We start from the raw sequence: 7,713 nt of genomic DNA on the forward strand, positions 1-7,713 counted from the left end.
GCAACAGGGAAGACGTCATCACCACAGAGCCGCCCCCAAAGGAAAATCCGGCTAAGATGGACGCAAACACGGCAGCGACGTCGGGAGCTGTGGCCATTGGCGCCGGTTACACGAACCTCTCCGAACTTCTGGGCACGCTAAACGTTCCAACGATGTCATCAGCAACTTTCTCCAAGTGCCAGGACAAAGTCGCCGACACCATCGAGATAGCTGCATGGGACATGATGAAAGCGGCTGGCGTCGAGGAAGCACGCCTAGCCCGCGAGTGTGGAGACGTGGACGAGGACGGGGTACCGACGATCACAGTTGTTGCTGACGGCGCCTGGTCCAAGAGGTCATACAAGAACCACTACGATGCCTCATCCGGAGTCGTGAGTTTGCGTGGCACTTATCGGATACCTCAATATATAATGCCGAATACAGGCCCCTGTGTTCATAGCTACGCATTTTAAACGCAAATTGTATGTATGTCAGAGCCCAGAGCACAGCAGCGTAATTTTTTTAAGATTTGCACAACAAGTGATCGCAGAGGGTATGCAGCGGTGCTTATATGTTTTGTAGTGGTGCCCGGAGTGGTGTAAGCGTGTATCAGGGGCAGGAGAGCGGTTGGGGCCCCGACTGCTCCCGAACAAGTCGTCATGCGGAGACTTCTTGTATGACATTGTTCTAGCGAACGCGTTCGGTAATACTGCAGTATGAATGTGGGTTGTAGGTTTCAGTGAAAGTACGCATTCAGCAGCATTGGTAGCCATTGCGGTAAATTTATTTTTGTTTTATTTATTTCCCGTTTACACCGGCTTGAACTGCATGAAGTACTTGCGATCGAAAAACATATAGTGATGCTTCGTCCCAAAAGAGTAGGCAGGCGTTGTGGCCCTCTCGGTGCCAGCTGTCAACTTGCGCCACTCTTGTTTCCTTTGTGTCTTTGTATGTTTCCATGGCTAATAATAGTAATAATAATAATAGTAATAATGCCACACGAACTTGCAGTCATGTTGAACGTTTGGGCTTCGTAACAACATGAATGTAGGTGTGCAGGTGCGCAAAGCATACAAGAAATAATTAATGTAACCTCTGTGCGATCGAACTTTCCATATGTTGTGCAAATTTAGTCGGTGCCCTGAACCCAGCTTGAACCATCACACCGAGTAACTATAATTTATTTGCTAAGAAAGAAAGTAAGATATTCTGAACAAGTTTGCGGTGAAAGATGAGCTAGAAGGTTCTGCGTTAAGTGGAATATAAGAACATCGAGCGGGAGAATAGTGGAAAATGAAGCAGGCTCACAGAAGATCGGCGGGCTATTAAACGACGGTTCCAAAGAAGCGCGTACACCGTCTTTTCTTTTTTTTTTCTTTTTGCTGTTCGCACTCTCATTGAAGGCTTCAGCGGTGCAGCGTCTAATTGCGCACTTGTTTCGGATTCCAAGTTTTTTGTAGAATCAAAGTTATTGTAGTGCGCATAACTCTGACAATGTTAACATATTTTCGATTATGTGTTACTGACTGCAATATAATCGCAATGCACAATATTTACCGTGCAATTGATGCGACCTTTTCGGCGACGCATTCAAAAATTTGTTCGATTGCAAGCGCAAGGAACTGTGGTAGTCGCAAAAGTTCCTCTACGACGAGAAGAGGGAAATTTAGGTCATGCCACTCGTGCCGACCTTCAAACGATGACAGTAAAGCGCGTCGCAAGAGTGAAGAGCAGTTGAACGTCAATATACTTGGTGACGTATGCGAATTAGGAGTAATTCCATCTTCCCCAATAGTGACTAAAAACAAAAAAAAAACTCCGTCATTGCGCTGCATTAAAGCAATGTTGCGTAGTCGTGCTGTTCGACAAATCTTGTTGTATGAAAGAGAAAAAAAGCATGAGAATCCCCTGCATCAATTTGTTAGGCAAACAGTAGAAAAGTATGAGAAGTGCAGTACTGGAAGCATATCCACCAATGCATTTCACCGCGGATCTGAGGGCACAGACATTAGGACGTTTTATGGGAGATCTGTCCTTCTATTACACGCAAGGCTTTACCATTTAGTTATAGTATTCCCTGTGCACATGCAACGTTGGACATAAGAAGGTATGGAATTCATTAAAGGGATAAAATTTGTCTGTTCCGCCAACAAGGAAGACGTGCACAGAAGTACCTTGTACTGTGGAATAAAATGAGGTTAGCCGGTACACGCAGGCGTAATAGCGTCGTCAGAGTAGCTTGTACATGAATATGTCGCTTATGCCAGTGATGTGACGTCCATGTATGAAAAATGTATATACACGCCTTGTAACATCAGTCCTCGTACATTATTCCCGTTGTTTCCTATTATGTAGGACAGCTAACTTCTCCCACTTGGTGTTTATTTTGCTCGCCACATCGTTTGACTTAGGTCGTAAGACAGCAATGACAGCGCAAAAGCACTCCTTTTTAAGTCACTTACGATTTTCACGTGCCTTTTACACGAACGGTGTTGCCAAGGGGATTCCTATGAGCAGGAAATTTTACCCTCTCAATGCACTGCACTTTGTCAGTGTGCACATTCCTATTTGCACCGGGACCGTTTATCATGAGTGTCCCTAAACTCAGGAGCCACAGCTAATCTGTTCACTTTTTATGCGGTTAAAATTACCTAAACGTCGGGGTTTTCACGTGACAAGGCCTCGATCTCACTATGACGCACAAACTATGAAGCGTAGTTTCGACCGACTCCTGCTCTTTAATGTACAGCCAACGCACAATGCACGGGCCTTTCGTACATTTCACTCTCGGCGAAATACGGCCGCCTCTAAGCCACCACGGCGGGTACCATTTGTCAATTGACATGTCTCTATTCTAAACGCGGCTACAACTCATCGAATTGTTCTACTATGGTGTCACTGTTACAGTACGGAAAGAGTTCACTCTAGACAGATGTGCAGGATGAGGGGAATAATTTAGTGAAACCTGGAATATGCACGACCAGACACGTACCCAGAATTTTTTTTCGGGGGGTGGGGGGCAACCCGGTGTAACCTTTCTATGTAAATGAGGGGGGGGGGGGTACCTTTAGCAGTACAAATCTTAATAAGGCCCACCATTCGCCATAAAGACGCGCAAACCCGCAAAGCACAATTGAAATAAGGTGTATCTGACAGGAACGCCTATGAGGTACACTTCTCCTTTACTTGGCAAACAAGGAACCACATCAAATGCACTCGAGCATGAAAGAAGTAACGGAAGAACACTGACAACAGTAAGTGAACAAGAGAAAGCGTAAAGGAAAGATTTCTAGTAGCGTTTTTCTAATAAACTCTGGTAGAATTGCAAAGAAATGTATATATTTGCGGATCAACCACAGTTCTTTTGGATCCCTCGTTTACTGCTTTACCAATTAGAGTGCCAAAGCCGACTGGTGTTGTTACTTGGGAAGTTGGGTAACGATGCGCGGTCACGAGTCCCGTAAAACCGCGTAGTGCGCAGGACGCTGAGGTTCTAAACGTACTGCGGCCGCCACTGGAGAATATAAAACACCCAATCTAGCAAAGCAGTGAAGTGGCTACATCAGATGGCTCGACTAATAACTATAGAAGCATCATTTAAAACAGACGGCATTATTCTCCAGTTTCGGCGACGTTTTCTCAGCTTCCTTTTCCAATAAAAAGATGTTGATATCCATAAATATTTTCACACATAACAGGTAAATTTGTTCTTCTTCGCTTTTTTTTCCTGCTTGGTTGTTGCTTTAGCTCTCTCGCTTAGTAGATCGCTTAATTTCTCAACTCCTTGCGGCTCTTGTTTCCAGTTGGCGATTTGGTAGGAACAGTGCTGCACAATAACGGAAACGCCAGACGAGGTAACGGGTGACAGTCATATTGCTTATGAGTTTAACGGTCATCGCAGGCTGTGTTATTGGACGCTGGTTCGCGTTATGTTATTCTCCAACTTAACTAACCCATAGCGTGGTTACGTGGCTCTGAGGATCTGCCAGCGTCGCGGCGAGCAGTCACTCGAGGAAATGTTGTAGGAAAAGAAAAAGTTCAACGCAACCGGCGTTTTTTCCGGCCATAACTCGTTGCACGAGCACACAGACCGGCTGAGAACGAACCAAATCGCTTTGTTGGTCCCTGGATCAGTCTAAACAAAGAAGGTTGAACTGACGAAGCAACAGCGATGCGCGTAACCGTTGATTAGGTGATGGCAACTGAACGCATCTCGAGTTAATCGCGCGGGCACCGAACTGAGGAGAAAACTGGCCCAGGAGTTGGCAATAGTATACTGCCTACCAAAAGGAAAGGAAAAATTGACGACCATTCCACTATATGAATATGGATTGGCAGCGGAAACTGACGACAGCCAAAGCTCTCAAACGAAAAGCGAAGTACTACACCTTTGCCGTGGGTCGGCCCCAAGGTATGGTACAAAGCCGGGCCATTACCTCCTGAACAGCTAATGGCCGGTCCGACCTGCGGCGGAGGTGACGCAGGCAGTCCCCATACGTGGGCCGACGCCCTAGATAGTGCATTGCCGGGCCGACCCGCGGCGGAGGTGAAGCAGGCGTTAAGCACTTCCCATACGTGGGCCCATCCGGATGATCTCGAAGGGAGCGTGTTCCCGGCCCACAGGGGTATGTGCGATTGAGCTTGTACTCTTTCTGCACTATCATCAGGATCAGCCCACATGACGATTTCTTCTGATGGCGGACGCTGGAAAAACTACGGAAGGTTAGTCGTATACAGCTTTCCTTGTAATAGGCAGCGACATCTTCACCGCCGAATAGATTGATTTGTCGGCGCTCTAGGAATGTGTCTGAGAAGTGGTGGCGTGGGCAGGAAGGGGGGGGGGGGTGCCGCTGAATGTGGGGTTGGGGTGGGGGGGGGGGGGATCGGGCCATCCTTTGGGCGTGCACGTGCCTGTGCGCGAGCGTTACTGAATGGTTGCGAATGTATACGGTGCTATGACGTGGACAAACATATGACACACTTGATCAGTGAGTGAAATAGCTAATTCCTTATAATGAACAGTTGCACCATTTCAATACAAGAAAAATTATGTGTGAATAGTAATGTAATTGTTCTTATTAAAGAAAGGTACTTGTTAGTGAAACTGAATACGTGTACCCTTTGTAACAGGAATGTGAAGAGCGTTTGGTATAAGCGTTTCTTACATTGTCGCACTGACTATGCGCTAGTTAATGTGACGGTGAGGGTGCATAGTAACAACATCGAAATAAGTTACAAGCGAAACAAGTGAAAAATAATATATAAATGTCGACGTAACGTCGGGCTAATGAAAGACAATTGCAACGTTGCGTTTAGCACACTGTACAAGATTTTCTCAGAGTTGTTCTTTCCACTACGCCTCACTCCAGATCACACTATGCCCTCCATCAATGAATAGTTGATATAGTTTAAGTTTTCCTTAGCACACTAGCTGCCTGTCATGGGCAGAACGCCCTGGATGTGCTCGTCATCACCATTAGTCAGCACGTGTACTTGCGGAGCGCGTCATTCACAACCTGCTTTTTCGTGAAAGCACAAGCCACGCAGAACGTGCATCGGTGAGCGTACGCATACAGCGTAAATTTTCGCAAAGTTGTTTACTTTTCACTTGCAAGATGTACAACTGCATACATGTTGAAAAACGAAGGGAACGTGCACATTTCCATAACGAGGTAGCTCAAATGACGAAGCTTTATCGCTATTAAAAGGACATTTCTCTAAACAGATTTCAAATACCATTTATTGTGCTGCTTCTTTTCGTGGTGCATCAGATTTTCCTTTCGTCTAACAAAAACAGTGATGATGTAAATGCATTACAACATCTAGGAAATGCACATTTGTTGCATCAGTGTAACATGTCCTGAATTCGTGCATAATTTCACGTCTCCCCATGGAGGATTGAAACGGAATGAGGCTGTTCTTATTTCTCCTTGCGCAGTTTCCGCCTATTGCACAACGTCATCTTGAAGAAATGTTGGTTTTATTTTCGGGTTGTAAGTCGATAGTAACTGCAGCCGCCAGAAACTGGCATGGTCATATTCGGTGGGGCCACTATCCGTTGAGGGTACTCCGAAGAACTCGTTCATGCAAGCGGTTACCCATAATAAGGCACATGTTTTTTTTTTTTTTCATTTCCTGCACTTCCGGTCGCATATGCGCAAATTGAAAGGAGCGCTCGTTTTTCACACAATATAAAACGGTTGATAGTCACTACCCTTCCTTTTTTGCCCAGGCTGCCATCATCGGATTCCGGACGAAGAAGGTCCTTTTCGTAGGCGTGCGAAATAAATTTTGCACGTTTTGCGCAAGGGCAAAGGTCATTGGAGGACCGAGGCCGCACACTTGCTACCGAAATTGGCGTGGTAGCTCGACGAGCATGGAGCGCGACATTATTGTCGAAGGTTTTCGTCGCAGCCTGGACATCCACGGCCTAAAATACACTAGGCTGATAGCCGACGGTGACTCTAGCACTTACAAGTGCGTACTAGAAGCAGCACCGTATGGCCAGCACATTGTGCAGAAGGTGGAATGCCGCAATCATGTCCTGCGGAATTATTCAGGCTGCATCAGAGATATTGCCCAGAGAAAAAGACCGAAAAGGCTGCCATCCTCCCAAAAGGTGCTCCTGCTTCAGGCAGCAGTGCGGCTGCGCAGTGGCGTCGCCTCTGCAATAAGATACCGCAGTTCGCAGGATGGCCCTCTGCATCAGAAAATTAGACAACTCGAGGCCGACATAAGAAACGGCCCGAGCCACGTGTTCGGCGAGCACCAGAACTGTGCGCCTTACTTCTGTTCCGGCCCAAAAAGTGACGAATTTAACCGAGTTCCCGAGCTGCGGTCCACGGGCGTGTATGAAGAAATACTCGTCGCAATGAATCGAGTGGCTGACAACTCGTTCAGCCTGATACACGACGTGGACAACAATGCCGCGGAACACTTCAACTCGGTGGTTGCAAAGTTTGTCGGAGGCAAGCGGGTAAACTTCTGCCAGAGGCGTTCGTACAACACAAGATGCCTCGGTGCGGCAGTATCGTTCAATGCTCGAGGAGGCTATCACCGTGTGCTACATAAGAGCATGTACAGAAGTAGCCCAGGGCGATGGACAAAAGCCCACGTAAAGAGCAAGGAAGCGCGACTGACCAGAACTCTTGGCCACAAAATCGCCGCGAGATCAAGGGCACGGACTAGCCACGGAGAGGACCCGCTGCCGCATAACAATGCGAACGCGGATCATGATTACGGGCCGAACGCACAGAGACCCGACATGGCAGAAGAACGTTTTGCAGAGGCATGCGAGACCTTTCTGGAGACTCTCGAGATGTCGCAAGAGCAGCGAGAACAACTCGAACGAGACACGAGAGGACAGGCCGAGAGCCCAGTGTGGTTCCAGGAGCGAAGGAAGCGCCTGACCGCTTCTTCTTTTGGCAGGGTATGCAAAATGAGAGAGCATACCAGCTGCGAGAAGACGGTGCGCGCGCTCTTGTATAGTTCTGTTGATACTGCCGCAATGCGCTTCGGCCGACAACACGAAGCACTAGCCATTCAGGAGCTGGAGGAGCATCTGGGGGTCCAGGTGCAAAAGTGCGGTTTGTTTGTCCACCCTGTGCACTGTTACTTGGCTGCAAGCCCTGATGGCCTAGTAGGAAACGACAGAGTTGTCGAAGTGAAGTGCCCGAAGTCAGCTAGCGCCATGACCATCGCCGAAGCAATGGAGCAAAAAAAGCTACATTACAT

This window comes from Dermacentor albipictus, chromosome 3, assembly GCF_038994185.2.
Source record: "Dermacentor albipictus isolate Rhodes 1998 colony chromosome 3, USDA_Dalb.pri_finalv2, whole genome shotgun sequence".
NCBI classification, from domain to species: Eukaryota; Metazoa; Arthropoda; class Arachnida; order Ixodida; family Ixodidae; genus Dermacentor; species Dermacentor albipictus.